Raw genomic sequence first — 16,284 nt, 5'->3', positions numbered from 1 at the left:
ATGGAATGTAGTCGAATTACGTCGGGTGATGCTGAGGGAGTTAGATTGGGAAATGAGACACTTAAAGTAGTAAAGGAGTTTTGCTATTTGGGGAGCAAAATAACTGATGATGGTCGAAGTAGAGAGGATATAAAATGTAGACTGGAAGTGGCAAGGAAAGCGTTTCTGAAGACCAGAAATTTGTTAACATCGAGTATAGATTTGAGTGTCAGGAAGTCGTTTCTGAAAGTATTTGTATGGAGTGTATGGAAGTGAAACATGGACGATAAATAGTTTGGACAAGAAGAGAATAGAAGCTTTCGAAATGTGGTGCTACAGAAGAATGTTGAAGATTAGGTGGGTAGATCACGTTACTAATGAGAAGGTATTGAATAGAATAGGGGAGAAGAGGAATTTGTGGCACAACTTGAGTAGAAGAAGGGTTCGGCTAGTAGGACATGTTCTGAGGCATGAAGGAATCACAAATTTAGCATTGGAGGGCAGCGTGGAGGGTAAAAGTCGTAGAGGGAGACCCAGAGATGAATACACTAAGAAGATTCAGAAGGATGAAGGTTGCAGTAGGTACTGGGAGATGAAGGAGCTTGCACAGGATAGAGTAGCTTGGAGAGCTGCACCAAACCAGTCTCAAGACTGAAGACCACAACAACAACAACAAAAATCCTGTTTTACCTGACCAGAAGTATTTTGCCTCCTGTCACTGAACTTCACTAATACCTACTATATCTAACTTTAACCCATCCATTTCCAATTTTAAATTTTCTATCCTACCTGCCTGAATAAGGGATCTGTCATTCCCCACTACGATACGTAGCACGCCAGTGTTGTTCTACATCTACATCTACATCTACATCCATACTCCGCAAGGCACCTGACGGTGTGTGGCGGAGGGTACCCTGAGTACCTCTATGGGTTCTCCCTTCTATTCCAGTCTCGTATTGTTCGTGGAAAGAAGGATTGTCGGTATGCTTCTGTGTGGGCTCTAATCTCTCTGATTTTATCCTCATGGTCTCTTCGCGAGATATACGTAGTAGGGACCAATATACTGCTTGACTCTTCGGTGAAGGTATGTTCTCGAAACTTTGACAAAAGCCCGTACCGAGCTACTGAGCGTCTCTCCTACAAAGTCTTCCACTGGAGTTTATCTATCATCTCCGTAATGCTTTCGCGATTACTAAATGATACTGTAACGAAGCGCGCTGCTCTCCGTTGGATCTTCTCTATCTCTTCTATCAATCCTATCTGGTATGCATCCCACACTGCTGAGCAGTATTCAAGCAGTGGGCGAACAAGCGTACTGTAACCTACTTCCTTTGTTTTCGGACTGAATTTCCTTAGGATTCTGCCAATGAATCTCAGTCTGGCATCTGCTTTACCGACGATCAACTTTATATGATCATTCCATTTTAAATCACTCCTAATGCGTACTCCCCCCCGGCAAGCAGACAGAGTGAGCACTGGCCTTCTTCCCCGACCTTTCCGCTATTTCCCTAATGGGCTGCATCACCCGCCTAACGTTGGAGCTCCCAGTCACTAATAAACCCCCCCCCCCGCATCCCCCCCCGCCCCCCCCCCCCTGTACCTGCTCGGACCTTGCTGAAGGAGCGGCCACATGTCCACTCACAGGCAGAGCGGGCGATGCCACACGGCCAGCCTCCACATTTACCCTCCGCCTCGTGCGGCGCGATCGCCGCTGAACCCGCCACTCCCCTTGGGGAGAGGGTGGCCCAACCGCGCCCGGTACCCGCGAAGATATCTCGACAGCAGGGACAGTGGGTGAAGCATGTAACACCTGGGGTGTACCATGCGACGCACCAGACTCCCCACTGCCGCTACACTCCGAGGCAGCAGCCTGAAGACGGCTGACCGCGGCCATCAACACGTTCAGCTGTTCGCGAACAGTAGCTAGCTCCTCCTGCGTCCGTACACAGCAGTCACACACTGATAACGACGTCCTCCTGAGTAGTCCTCGCCCGGAGTTCCGAATGGGGACTATTTTACCTCCGTAATATTTTACCCAAGAGAACGCCATCATCATTTAACCATACAGTAAAGCTGCATGCCCTTCAGAAAAATTACGGCTGTAGTTTCCCCTTGCTTTCAGCCGTTCGCTGTACCAGCCCAGCAAGGCCGGTTTGGTTGATGTTACAAGGCCAGATCAGCCAATCATCCAGACTGTTGTCCCTGAAACTATTGAAAAGACTGCTGCCCCTCTTCAGAAACCGCACGTTTGTCTGGCCTCTCAATAGATACCTCTTCTGTTGTGGTTTCACTTATGGTACGGCTATCTGTATCACTGAGGCACGCAAGCAACCCCACTAACGGCAAGGTCCTTGGTTCATAGGGGAGGGGGGGGGGGAGGAAACTATCATATTCTGTTTTAATTAACGCTAATTTTCGTTTCGTCGGCCAAAATATTTGAAGCAATGTTTGGAAAACATTAGAACTGCTATTATCCATCTTTGTAAGAAATGTATGTAAGAAAATTTACTATATTGCAGAATAATCGTGAAATTCTGCGAAATAATGAAACGCAATGCATCTAAACAAAACGTCAAAAAATACTTTCTGTATAAAAGACAGAATTACTGTTAATATTGGCCAAAATTTCTAATCAAATATACATAGAAGACATGACAGGAACGCTGTGCTTAATTTCGTTATTGTGTAATTAATGGAATTGTTAAGGTCATTGTTCTTTCTGCACATCGGACGTAAATTCAAGTGATGACGTTGTTTTCTGGATGTCTTGTATGTATAAACGAATATTAGCAATTGTAAAATTTCTGAACGTATGTCAGATTAACTAGATGAGATATTTTCAATTGTAATATCTAAAAATTGTAAGTCAACAAAGAAGTAATTTTTTCAAAGTGTATACAACGGCATGAGTTGAAGAGTTTATGGTTCACTATTGATCTGACATTCGCAACGCACCACCTGTCACTCTAAGCAACAAAATGTCGTAAATCGTATGAAGGCGTGTATTTTACGTTATTCATGTAGCACTCTGTATGGATGTACATCCAAATCCTGTACTTGTGAAGAATTACAGGATATCGAATAAGAAGAAGTTAACTACCTGAGTTACACCGCCCATCTGACTTGTTTATATTTCATCAAGTCTAAATTACAAGAAGCTTATATCAATCTGACAGTCAAGAAAAAAAAAAACACATTGTCCCAGCTCGTTCTGTGTAGGACAGAGTCAGACATGCTCCTTCTTTGGGCTATCAAATTGTGCCATCTTCTTCTCCTGATAAGGATGAAGAAACCATTGCGTGGCAGGCTTTTCCAGAATAATGGCGAGATCGCGAAAGACATTCATTCACGAAATGTCACAAGCATGGAAACCCAAAATAATCCAGTTGGTATTTCTTATGACCTTTCCTAGGCATTTAAAAAAATGCAAATAATGGAAGTTTGCTACAAAATCTTAGATTTTATATAATTAATGGCTTAGCAAATAATTGCTACACATGTGTAGGACCAGCTCGGATATCAGTACCCTGGTCGAGGTCTGGTTACAACAGCTGTGGGCCAGCTTGCATCAGTTGCATCAGGAGAGGATACAGCGGCCTTATAACACTCTTCCCAACTGAATCAGTTCATGCAACCGGGCCAGGGGGGTGGGGGGGGGGAGCAGTGAAACGTCATACTAATAAATGTGTCCACACTGCCAGGTTCTTTGTAAATTTCACTCGGTTTCTAATCACTGAAATAACATCACACACCATGTCAGCCTGCGAAGTTTCGTTTCCTCCACCGCTTCTGGGGAACTTCCCTGTTTTTGTCAGACAATGTACACACCGGCATAATAAAGAACGCAGAGCTATGCGAACAATAATTCAACGAATCAAGGCGTCCATTGCCACATAAAATTTGTGGCTGGTTGCGTCACATTCATAATCATTGTGTACACCATAATTCATGATCTTACATGCAGATTGAAGTGCCTCTTTAACATTAGGTCTAAACGCCTTCTTCTTAACATCAACTGGTTCTGGTTTATGTTTCTCAAAGTAAGACCTACACGTGAAACCATAAAACACAATTTTTGCTTTACTTGTCATCATATTAAGACAATCACAGTGTGCCACAGACTGAATAAGAGCTGTACTAGTAGGCTTAACTGCGACTGGTTTAAAGGGTTTTGACGTTTGTCATTGCCATACTCTTGTCGTTTTTAAACCGAGGAAAAGAAAACCAGGATTTAACGCTCCGTCGACGATGTAGTAGTTAAAGACGGAGTAGAAGCTCCGATTGGAGTAGGATGGCGAATGAAATCGGCCGCGTCCATTTCAAAGGAAACATCCCAGCATTCGTCTTATGTGACTCGGGAAAACCACTGGAAACCTATATCTGAATGGTTGGATAGGAATTTAACCCAATCACCTCACTCATTTTGATCGACGGGAAGCTACCAACGGCCGGCCGAAGTGGCCGTGCGGTTAAAGGTGCTGCAGTCTGGAACCGCAAGACCGCTACGGTCGCAGGTTCGAATCCTGCCTCGGGCATGGATGTTTGTGATGTCCTTAGGTTAGTTACGTTTAACTAGTTCTATGTTCTAGGGGACTAATGACCTCAGCAGTTGAGTCCCATAGTGCTCAGAGCCATTTGAACCAAGCTACCAACGGTAACTCGCGAGATGATATTTTAAACTGCTTCCCTCTAAAACCGCAACACTATGAAGTTGGTATTCTAAACTCTTCACGGTGGCGTGACGTGTACTCGATATGGAAACGGTAAGCATACCAACGCAACCGCACAATACAGACAGAAGTGCCGCCATCTACGTCCTGTATAAAAGTGTCGTAGAATCTAAGCTGTGCTTAACAATCGGGAGACGGGAGACGGGTCATGGAGGGTGATACGCACAAACGCAATATAGCAGAGGTCACACTATCAGACTAGCTATTACGATTGAGATAAGCCTCAACGCGGGAGAATGAATGTCTTTTGGACTTCAACGCACGACTTCCGTCTGCCTCGATACGTCACAACCTCTGCTGCGGTTGTCCGAAACTGGAGTTAGGTTGTCCCTTTCTATAAACGGAAATGACTGGCCCATAGCGGAGGTAACAGTTTCGTTCTGATGTAAAAAGTGGTAAGGCTGGTAATTCTAGTGGGATTATTCTCATAATAGCAATTTTGTTATTAATTAGTAGCGAACCAAGCAATGCTTCGAAATTGCTAAATATGTATGGGGACTGAATACACGGCCTATGTCCTAATCTCCCTCTCCCACCCCTTCTCTATCCATCTCCCCATACCCCCTCCCTTTGTCCATCTCCTCCTCCTCCCTTTATCTCTGCCCATCATCTCCCCCCCCCCCCCACCCCCCTTGTATCTGAACGCCCGACGTTCAGTTTTAATTGCAACGTTTGACCGTTCGTTTTCTCAACGTTCCAAATTGTTTCGTGAGTAAGCTCCAACTGTCCGAGTATTCGACTGTATTCGTTGATCTGGAGGCATAATGGATCGCGCTTAAGAAATTCTTATTCGATTTTCCTCCAAATTCTGTCTACGCTCTTCGTTAGTCCCAATGAGTTGACGATCACATATCTGGCGTCGCGTATGCCGACCGATATTTATAATTCAATCTTTGCAATACACCAGAGATACGATCATCACCAATAAAACACTGAAATATCGCTTTCACTTGTATTCTGTTTCGCAAAACATCAATATTCAATGTGCAATTTGTTGTTGTTATGAAAACATGCGACAGCTGAATGTCAAACTGAACGTCACTTTTTTTGTTATGAAAACATGTAAAAACCGAACTGTCGAACCGACCGTCACATTATTTTCATTGAGATTTTCATACATAAATACCATTCGAAATTCCGGCTTTTCCGGTGGATCTTACAAAAATGTTCTTTCACACAAGTTTTGTCCTGATAATTACGAACACAACAACAACAAAAATCGGTCGAGCCTTCCTCATGTGATGATATTTCATACTAACGGCAATCGATTTTTATTTATACGTACTTAGTTTAGATTAGATTAGATTTATATTAGATTTCATTAAATTTAGGTTACTGCTATAACAATTATCATTTTGCTATCAGTTTCCTTTTCCTGGCATTTATTATTTTATGTCAATGTATATAACTTTCAAGCCCCAAGGAAGCTCATTTCCAGTACTGACCAGATTGAAATCTACATCTATACGCTAAAAACCACTGTGAAGTGCATGTCACAGGGTACTTCCTATTGTACCAGTTATTAGAACATTTCCCGTTCCAGTCACACAAGGAGCGCGGGAAGAATGATTGCTTAAACACGTCTGTGCGCGCTATAAACAATCTAATCTTGTCTTCGCACTACTTACGGGAAAGATACGTAGGGGGTTCTAGCATATTCTTAGATTCATCGCTTACAGTTCGATCTTAAAACTTAAGACCTTCATGGAATAGTTCGTGTCTGTCTTCTAGCTTCTGCCAGTTCCATTCTTTCTACATCTGCGTGACGCTCCTTCATGGATCAAACAAACATGGGACTATTCGTGCTGTTTTTCTTAGTATGCGCTCAAAATTCTCTTCTTGTGTGTGATGCCACCTCCAGTGCCTGTTTCCTTTTACAGCCCTTAGCGGCGTATTGTGTGCTACGTCATGTAGCTATAATTTTACAGACAACTACCAGTTTTGTCGTTTCCAACATCTGTAATTGTTATGTGGTTCAAATACACTCCTGGAAATTGAAATAAGAACACCGTGAATTCATTGTCCCAGGAAGGGGAAACTTTATTGACACATTCCTGGGGTCAGATACATCACATGATCACACTGACAGAACCACAGGCACATAGACACAGGCAACAGAGCATGCACAATGTCGGCACTAGTACAGTGTATATCCACCTTTCGCAGCAATGCAGGCTGCTATTCTCCCATGGAGACGATCGTAGAGATGCTGGATGTAGTCCTGTGGAACGGCTTGCCATGCCATTTCCACCTGGCGCCTCAGTTGGACCAGCGTTCGTGCTGGACGTGCAGACCGCGTGAGACGACGCTTCATCCAGTCCCAAACATGCTCAATGGGGGACAGATCCGGAGATCTTGCTGGCCAGGGTAGTTGACTTACACCTTCTAGAGCACGTTGGGTGGCACGTGATACATGCGGACGTGCATTGTCCTGTTGGAACAGCAAGTTCCCTTGCCGGTCTAGGAATGGTAGAACGATGGGTTCGATGACGGTTTGGATGTACCGTGCACTATTCAGTGTCCCCTCGACGATCACCAGTGGTGTACGGCCAGTGTAGGAGATCGCTCCCCACACCACGATGCCGGGTGTTGGCCCTGTGTGCCTCGGTCGTATGCAGTCCTGATTGTGGCGCTCACCTGCACGGCGCCAAACACGCATACGACCATCATTGGCACCAAGGCAGAAGCGACTCTCATCGCTGAAGACGACACGTCTCCATTCGTCCCTCCATTCACGCCTGTCGCGACACCACTGGAGGCGGGCTGCACGATGTTGGGGCGTGAGCGGAAGACGGCCTAACGGTGTGCGGGACCGTAGCCCAGCTTCATGGAGACGGTTGCGAATGGTCCTCGCCGATACCCCAGGAGCAACAGTGTCCCTAATTTGCTGGGAAGTGGCGGTGCGGTCCCCTACGGCACTGCGTAGGATCCTACGGTCTCGGCGTGCATCCGTGCGTCGCTGCGGTCCGGTCCCAGGTCGACGGGCACGTGCACCTTCCGCCGACCACTGGCGACAACATCGATGTACTGTGGAGACCTCACGCCCCACGTGTTGAGCAATTCGGCGGTACGTCCATCCGGCCTCCCGCATGCCCACTATACGCCCTCGCTCAAAGTCCGTCAACTGCACATACGGTTCACGTCCACGCTGTAGCGGCATGCTACCAGTGTTAAAGACTGCGATGGAGCTCCGTATGCCACGGCAAACTGGCTGACACTGACGGCGGCGGTGCACAAATGCTGCGCAGCTAGCGCCATTCGACGGCCAACACCGCGGTTCCTGGTGTGTCCGCTGTGCCGTGCGTGAGATCATTGCTTGTACAGCCCTCTCGCAGTGTCCGGAGCAAGTATGGTGGGTCTGACACACCGGTGTCAATGTGTTCTTTTTTCCATTTCCAGGAGTGTATTATCTTCTTCTGAAGTACGAGGGCTATTCAGAAAGTAGGGAACGTTTCCGTCTGACGCCGGTAGGCAGGCGCCGATCGCGTATATTTTGGTATGTGCGTGTTCGGCAGCTCATTCGGCACCCAACCGTGACTGCGGGAGCGTCTCTTCGCGTCTGGTGTTTCCGATATTCGAAATTGAAATGTGCGCTGCAATCGAAAATACCGCTAGTCATGAGGTGCGGTCTGTGATACGGTTTTTGTTGGCAAGAAACCTAAAACCTATCGAAATTTATCGTGAACTGTGCTAAGTGTACGGAAACAACGTAATGAGTAAATGTTCCGTCCGGAAATAGTGCATTCGGTTTAAAAATGGCCGAACCAACGTTTATGATGAAGAGAAGAGTGGACGCCCGAGCATTGTGACTGACGATCTTGTCGCTAAAGTTGATGAAACGATTCGTGAAAACCGTCGCTTCACAATAACGTAGCTTTCGCTTTCTTTTCCACAAGTTTCACGGGCTTTGTTGTTTGAAATTGTCACTCAAAAGCTAGGCTTCCACAAATTTTGTGCACGATGGGTGCACAAAATGCTTACAGAGCCCCGTAAAGAACAGCGAATGCGGGCAACGTTGACATTTATGGAGGCCTACCACAAACATGGTGATTCATTAATGGATCGAATCGTAACCGGTGACAATACTTGGGTGTAACACGTCAATTTGCGAGACAAAATTACAGTCCATGGAGTGGGAGCACACAAGCTCCCCCTTTTGCACGACAATGCCCGACCTCACACGGCAAACTGCACTAAAGACCTCCTTAATTCATTCAAATGGGAAATTTTTTCCTCATCCGCCCTACAGCCCCGATCTTGCACCAAGCGACTTCCACTTGTTTCCCAAGATGAAGAACTGGCTTGCAACGCAGCGCTTTGATGACGACGCGGAACTCCAGGCGGGCGTGACTCACTGGCTGAAGTCTCAGGCGGCAGAATTTTACGACGAAGGTCTTTCAAAGCTTGTCCACCGCTATGATAAGGGACTCAGTGTGTTTGGTGACTATGTGGAAATGTAGTATGTCAGTCGCTCTTTCAGATGTATATAATAAAATGTATTTCTTGTACTTAGTTTTTTTTTAAGCCAAAACGTCCCCTACTTTCTGAATAGCCCTCGTATTTGATATGACGAGAGCTTTTTGCTCGTAAATCAGTTCAACTGTTACTACATGTAATTGTTTGGGTTTTTTTATGAACACATCCATAGTCAATGTCGAAACCAGTTTAAAGTAAAATCTTGTTTGCAACCGGTTGGTTGTATTATACGAATCATCCTCTTTTTGTCTTATTTGGTACAGATCCCACACGCCTGAGCAGTATTCTAGGACGACTCGTACGTGTGTTTACACTTAAGCGCCAAAGAAACTGTTATAGGCAGGCGAATTCAAATACAGAAATATGTAAACAGACAGAATACGGCGCTGCGGTCGTCAACGCCTATTTGAGACAAGTGTCTGGCGCAGTTGGTTCAAATGGCTCTGAGCACTGTGGGACTTAACTTCTGAGGTCATGAGTCCCCTAGAACTTAGAACTACTTACACATAACTAACCTAAGGACATCACACACATCTATGCCCGTCGCAGGATTCGAACCTGCGACCGTAGCGGACGCGTGGTTCCAGACTGTAGCGCCTAGAACCGCTCGGCCACCCCGGCCGGCAAGCACAGTTGTTAGACCGATTACAGCCGCTACAATGGCAGGTTATCAAGATTTAAGTGAGTTTGAATGTGGTATTATAGTCGCCGCACGACCTTTGGGACACAGCATCTGCGAGGTAGCAATGAAGTGGAGATTTTCAGGCCGGTCGCTGTGACCGAGCGGTTCTAGGGGCTTCAGTCTGGAACCGCGTGATCTCTACGATCGCAGGTTCGAATCCTGCCTTGGGCATGGATGTGCGTGATGTCCTTAGGTTAGTTAGGTTTCAGTAGTTCTAAGTTCTAGGGGACTGATGACCTCAGATGTTAAGTCCCATAGCGCTCAGAGCCATTTTGGAGATTTTCCCGTACGATCATTTCACAAATGTACCGCGAATACCAGGAAGCCGGTAAAACATCAAATATCCGGCATCGCTGCGGCCGGAAAAAGATCCTGCAAGAACGGGACCAACGACGACTGAAGAGAATCGTTCAACGTGACAGAAGTGCAACCCTTCCGCAAATTGCTGCAGATTTTAATGATGGGCCATCAACAAGTGTCAGCGAGCGCACCATTCAACGAAACATCATCGATATGGGCTTTCGGAGCCGAAGGCCCACTCGTGTACCCCTGATGACAGCACTACGCAAAGCTCTACGCCTCGGCTTGGTCCGTGAACACCGACATTGGACTGACGATGCCTGGTCGGACGAGTCTCGTCTCAGATTGTATCGAGCGGATGGACGTGTAAGGGTATGGAGACAACCTCATAAGTCCGTGGACCCTGCATGTCAGCAGGGGACTGTTCAAGCTGGTGTGGGGCGTGTGCAGTTGGAGTGATACAGGTCACCTGATACGTCTACATACGACTATGACAGGTGACAAGTACGTAAGTATCCTGTCTGATCACCTGCATCCATTCATGTCCATTGTGCATTCCGACGGACTTGGGCAATTCCAGCAGGACAACGCGACACCCCACACGTCCAGAATTGCTACAGAGTGGCTCTTCTGTGTTTAAACGCTTCCGCTGGCCACCATACTCTCCAGAGATGAATATTATTGAGCATACCTGGGATGCCTTGCAACATGCTGTTCAGAAGAGATCTCCATCCAGTCGTTCTCTTACGGCTTTATGGAGAGAACTGCAGGATTCATGCTGTCAGTCCCTCCAGCACTACTTCAGACATTAGTAGAGTCCACGCCACGTCGTGCTGCGGAATTTCTGCGTACTCGTGGGGGCCGTACACGATATTACATCTACATCTACATTTATACTCCGCAAGTCACCCAACGGTGTGTGGCGGAGGGCACTTTACGTGCCTCTGTCATTACCTCCCTTTCCTGTTCCAGTCGCGTATGGTTCGCGGGAAGAACGACTGTCTGAAAGCCTCTGTGCGCGCCCTAATCTCTGTAATTTTACATTCGTGATCTCCTCGGGAGGTATAAGTAGGGGGAAGCAATATATTCGATACCTCATCCAGAAACGCACCCTCTCGAAACCTGGCGAGCAAGCTACACCGCGATGCAGAGCGCCTCTCTTGCAGAGTCTGCCACTTGAGTTTGTTAAACATCTCCGTAACGCTATCACGGTTACCAAATAACCCTGTGACGAAACGCGCCGCTCTTCTTTGGATCTTCTCTATCTCCTCCGTCAACCCGATCTGGTACGGATCCCACACTGATGAGCAATACTCAAGTATAGGTCGAACGAGTGTTTTGTAAGCCACCTCCTTTGTTGATGGACTACATTTTCTAAGGACTCTCCCAATGAATCTCAACCTGGTACCCGCCTTACCAACAATTAATTTTATATGATCATTCCACTTCAAATCGTTCCGCACGCATACTCCCAGATATTATACAGAAGTAACTGCTACCAGTGTTTGTTCCGCTATCATATAATCATACAATAAAGGATCCTTCTTTCTATGTATTACATTTGTCTATGTTAAGGGTCAGTTGCCACTCCCTGCACCAAGTGCCTATCCGCTGCAGATCTTCCTGCATTTAGCTACAATTTTCTAATGCTGCAACTTCTCTGTATACTACAGCATCATCCGCGAAAAGCCGCATGGAACTTCCGACACTATCTACTAGGTCATTTATATATATTGTGAAAAGCAATGGTCCCATAACACTCCCCTGTGGCACGCCAGAGGTTACTTTAATGTCTGTAGACGTCTCTCCGTTGATAACAACATGCTGTGTTATGTTTGCTAAAAACTCTTCAATCCAGCCACACAGCTGGTCTGATATTCCGTAGGCTCTTACTTTGTTTATCAGGCGACAGTGCGGAACTGTATCGAACGCCTTCCGGAAGTCAAGAAAAATAACATCTACCTGGGAGCCTGTATCTAATATTTTCTGGGTCTCATGAACAAATAAAGCGAGTTGGGTCTCACACGATCGCTGTTTCCGGAATCCATGTTGATTCCTACATAGTAGATTCTGAGTTTCCAAAAACGACATGATACTCGAGCAAAACACATGTTCTAAAATTCTACAACAGATCGACGTCAGAGATATAGGTCTATAGTTTTGCGCATCTGCTCGACGACCCTTCTTGAAGACTGGGACTACCTGTGCTCTTTTCCAATCATTTGAAACCTTCTGTTCCTCTAGAGACTTGCGGTACACGGCTGTTAGAAGGGGGGCAAGTTCTTTCGCGTACTCTGTGTAGAATCGAATTGGTATCCCGTCAGGTCCAGTGGACTTTTGCTCTGTTGAGTGGCGGGTGTACCAGTTTCTTTGGCTCTTCAGTGTATAAGCGATCTCCTTTATAGACACATTGTATTTCACTAGTATCCTACCAATGAACGGAAGCCTACAGTCTGCTTTACCTACGAGTGGGTCTATGTGATCACTGCATTTCGTATCACCACCAACCACTATACCCAGGTATTTGTATGAGTCGACAGATTCCAGATTTCACTCATTGATATTGTAGACCTAGGGTACTACCTGTTTTCCATTGTAAAGTGTATAAGTTTTCACTTCTGAACATTTAAACAAGTCGCCAATCTTTATACTACTTTGAAATCTTATGAAGATATGACTGAATATTTGTACAGCCGTTTCTAGACAGTACTTCTTCACATATAAGAGCATCATCTTCGGAAAGTCTGACGTTACTGTCAATATTGTCTGCAAGGTGATTAACTCATTCATACATCACATGTGCGGCATAGGTCGCAACACACTATCCTGTGGCACACCTGAAGTTACTTCTACATCTGTCGATAATTTGCTGCATCCAACATAGTTTGCTACATCGTTCCTGCCACGAAATTCTCAGTCCACCCACAATTTTACTTGATACCCCATATGAGCGCATTTTCGATTATAAGCGCAGATTGAGAGAAACAAGTTTTGGAAGTCAAGAACTGACTGCCTTGATCCATGGGTTTCGTAATGCCATGTGAGGAAAGTGTGAACTGAGTTCCACATGACCCGTGTTTTAGGATTCCATATTGAGTGGCAGTGAGGTAATACTGTCCGAGATACTTCATTATGTTTGAGCTCGAATATGGTCTAAGATTCTACGGCAAATGTATGTCAACAATATTGAGCGGTGGTTTTGTGGATCACTGCTACTCTTCGTGTAAACAATTATGACCTGTGCTTTCTTCCAGTCACTGGGCACGTGTTTTCGTTCGTGGGATCTACGGCGTATTAAGTTCAAAACAATGAGTTTTATCTAACAGACTTGCAGATTATGTTGCAGACCTTTTGCGCCTATTTTAGTATGATTATATTCAGAAAATGGATTAGTTTTGTTAATTAAAACCTGTCTGTGAGGTCCATTTAAGTTTGATAAATCAATTTTTCATGCACGATGGTGGTGAACTTGCAAAGCAGCTATGTCTAAGGTACGTTAAAGTGTAACTCTCACTGTAAATTTCAATCAACAAGAATGAAAATATATTTTAAAACTACTATAACAAAAAGAGGAGGCATCAGAGTCTTTGATTAAGAGGATTTTTGTTTTGTTATTACGCTCTGTATTCGTACATACTATCAGCCTGCTGTGGTTGGAAAAATGAGAATGATTATTTGCGCGTTCTAACGAAAGACTCTGTCTTAGATGCTTCTGACCTGAGTCATTAGGCCAAGACCTCTTGCATCACAACTAGTGCTTGTTCCAAGTCTCTGTAATAACGGCATTAGGAGCAGTTACACAAGTAAGACGGGTTCATTTGGCCTTGTAAACCAAGGTTTTGCTACAACGTGCAGTACTTAAGAGTTCTGCGTTTAAATGTTATACAAATGTTACGGACGTTGAAAATTCGTCTCCAACTCTTTCGCCATCAAGTTTCCGTTCTTCAGAAAGCCTTTAGCTGAGATTTTAACATACCATATTTTTCTCAGACATTTGTAACAGAACATGAAAGTAGTTGTAAAAAACATGCAACTCTTAAAATATTCCAAATAGGCCAGCCAGACTTCACTGATGTTTATAAAACACACGCGACCTTGTGAAAATATCCATTCGGTGAAGGCTAATCCGATAAAGAATCTGCTAGCGTAGTTATGCAAGACGCATCCGGGCAGTTTCTTCTGATGGAAATATAACATGGAAATTTAATGAGGAACTTCGCTCCCTCGCATCTTCTGCAATTTTTTTTTTTTTTTACTTCCTTTAACATGCGGTCGACATGCATTGATTTACCGTGAAACTTCAACAATTTCATCAAAGACTCGTAACGCAGGCCTGGAAGGAAGAGTTTTGTAGTTTATACAGAGCACTTGGCGCACTGAGGTTTCACGAGAGTGGGTGGCCTCTGGCATTCGGCACTGACCTGCAGCGGGCGCGTTGCGGCGGCGACAGGTGGAAAGTCGTCACCGAATGAGGTCTGGCGGCATGCGCGCTGCCTCCACGTAGCGGTCGCCGAGCTACTGTTTGGCTCGCGGTCCGAGTAGCCACTGCGCACCTCGGTCTGCGCACGCTGTTGACTGGAGCCGCCGCTTTCCACGAATGGCCCGCCACTGACATGCACGTTAAGTCCTCGACGCCAGTATCAACTGCCGGCCGGGGTGGCCGAGCGGTTCTAGGCGCTACAGTCTGGAACCACGCGACCGCTACGGCCGCAGGTTCGAATCCTTCCTAGGGCATGGATGTAGGTGATGTCCTTAGGTTAGTTAGGTTTAAGTAGTTCTAAGTTCTAGGGGACTGATGACCTCAGAAGTTAAGTCCCATAGTGCTCAGAGCCATTTGAACCAGTATCAACTCCAGTGTGCCCATTTACAACTACCATCTATGGTTACTTACATTTACATTTACATTTATACTCCGCAAGCCACCCAACGGTGTGTGGCGGAGGGCACTTTACGTGCCACTGTCATTACCTCCCTTTCCTGTTCCAGTCGCGTATGGTTCACGGGAAGAACGACTGTCTGAAAGCCTCTGTGCGCGCTCTAATCTCTCTAATTTTACATTCGTGATCTCCTCGGGAGGTATAAGTAGGGGGAAGCAATATATTCGATACCTCATCCAGAAACGCACCCTCTCGAAACCTGGCGGGCAAGCTACACCGCGATGCAGAGCGCCTCTCTTGCAGAGTCTGCCACTTGAGTTTGTTAAACATCTCCGTAACGCTATCACGGTTACCAAATAACCCTGTGACGAAACGCGCCGCTCTTCTTTGGATCTTCTCTATCTCCTCCGTCAACCCGATCTGGTACGGATCCCACACTGATGAGCAATACTCAAGTATAGGTCGAACGAGTGTTTTGTAAGCCACCTCCTTTGTTGATGGACTACATTTTCTAAGGACTCTCCCAATGAATCTCACCCCTGGTACCCGCCTTACCAACAATTAATTTTACATGATCATTCCACTTCAAATCGTTCCGCACGCATACTCCCAGATATTTTACAGAAGTAACTGCTACCAGTGTTTGTTCCGCTATCATATAATCATACAATAAAGGATCCTTCTTTCTATGTATTCTCAATACATTACATTTGTCTATGTTAAGGGTTAGTTGCCACTCCCTGCACCAAGTGCCTATCCGCTGCAGATCTTCCTGCATTTCGCTACAATTTTCTAATGCTGCAACTTCTCTGTATACTACAGCATCATCCGCGAAAAGCCGCATGGAACTTCCGACACTTTATACAAATCACTTTGAAGTGAATGGCAGAGGGTCCTATTCAACCAGTTAATAGGGCTTGTTCCCGTTCCATTCACACATGGAGTGCGATAAGAATGTTTAAATGCATCTGTATGCCGTGTAATTAATCTTGCCCTCACGATCACTACGGGGGCGGTATGTAGGGGTTGTAGTGCATTCAAAGGTGCGTCCACACGACGTCTTTATTCTGTTCAGCTTTGTGCATACGTTTACCAAAGACGCAACTACCCATACGCATTTGTGCATGCGTAATTTCCTCGAAATAGGGGCTGTGCATAAAAGTGCATTGCTTCGCGGATCCACTGCGAATCTCTTGAGCTGTTTAGCAGACAAGAAGCTGAGGCCTATGTGTGTCTCGTT

General features: G+C 45.7%; 1 protein-coding gene across 1 annotated transcript in view; it reads right to left on the bottom strand.

Annotated features, from left to right (window-relative positions):
* LOC126163035 (vesicular glutamate transporter 2-like) overlaps nt 1-14,738 on the bottom strand; it is a 181,937-nt gene extending 167,199 nt beyond the window's left edge. Inside the window, exon 1 of the mRNA XM_049919908.1 lies at nt 14,589-14,738. The gene's annotated coding sequence lies outside the window, so the exon portion shown is untranslated. The remainder of the gene's footprint in view (nt 1-14,588) is intronic.
* Between the last annotated feature and the right edge of the window lie 1,546 nt (nt 14,739-16,284).

This window comes from Schistocerca cancellata, chromosome 2 (genome assembly GCF_023864275.1).
Source record: "Schistocerca cancellata isolate TAMUIC-IGC-003103 chromosome 2, iqSchCanc2.1, whole genome shotgun sequence".
Taxonomy (NCBI): domain Eukaryota; kingdom Metazoa; phylum Arthropoda; class Insecta; order Orthoptera; family Acrididae; genus Schistocerca; species Schistocerca cancellata.
This window is presented reverse-complemented; position numbering and strand designations above follow the sequence as displayed.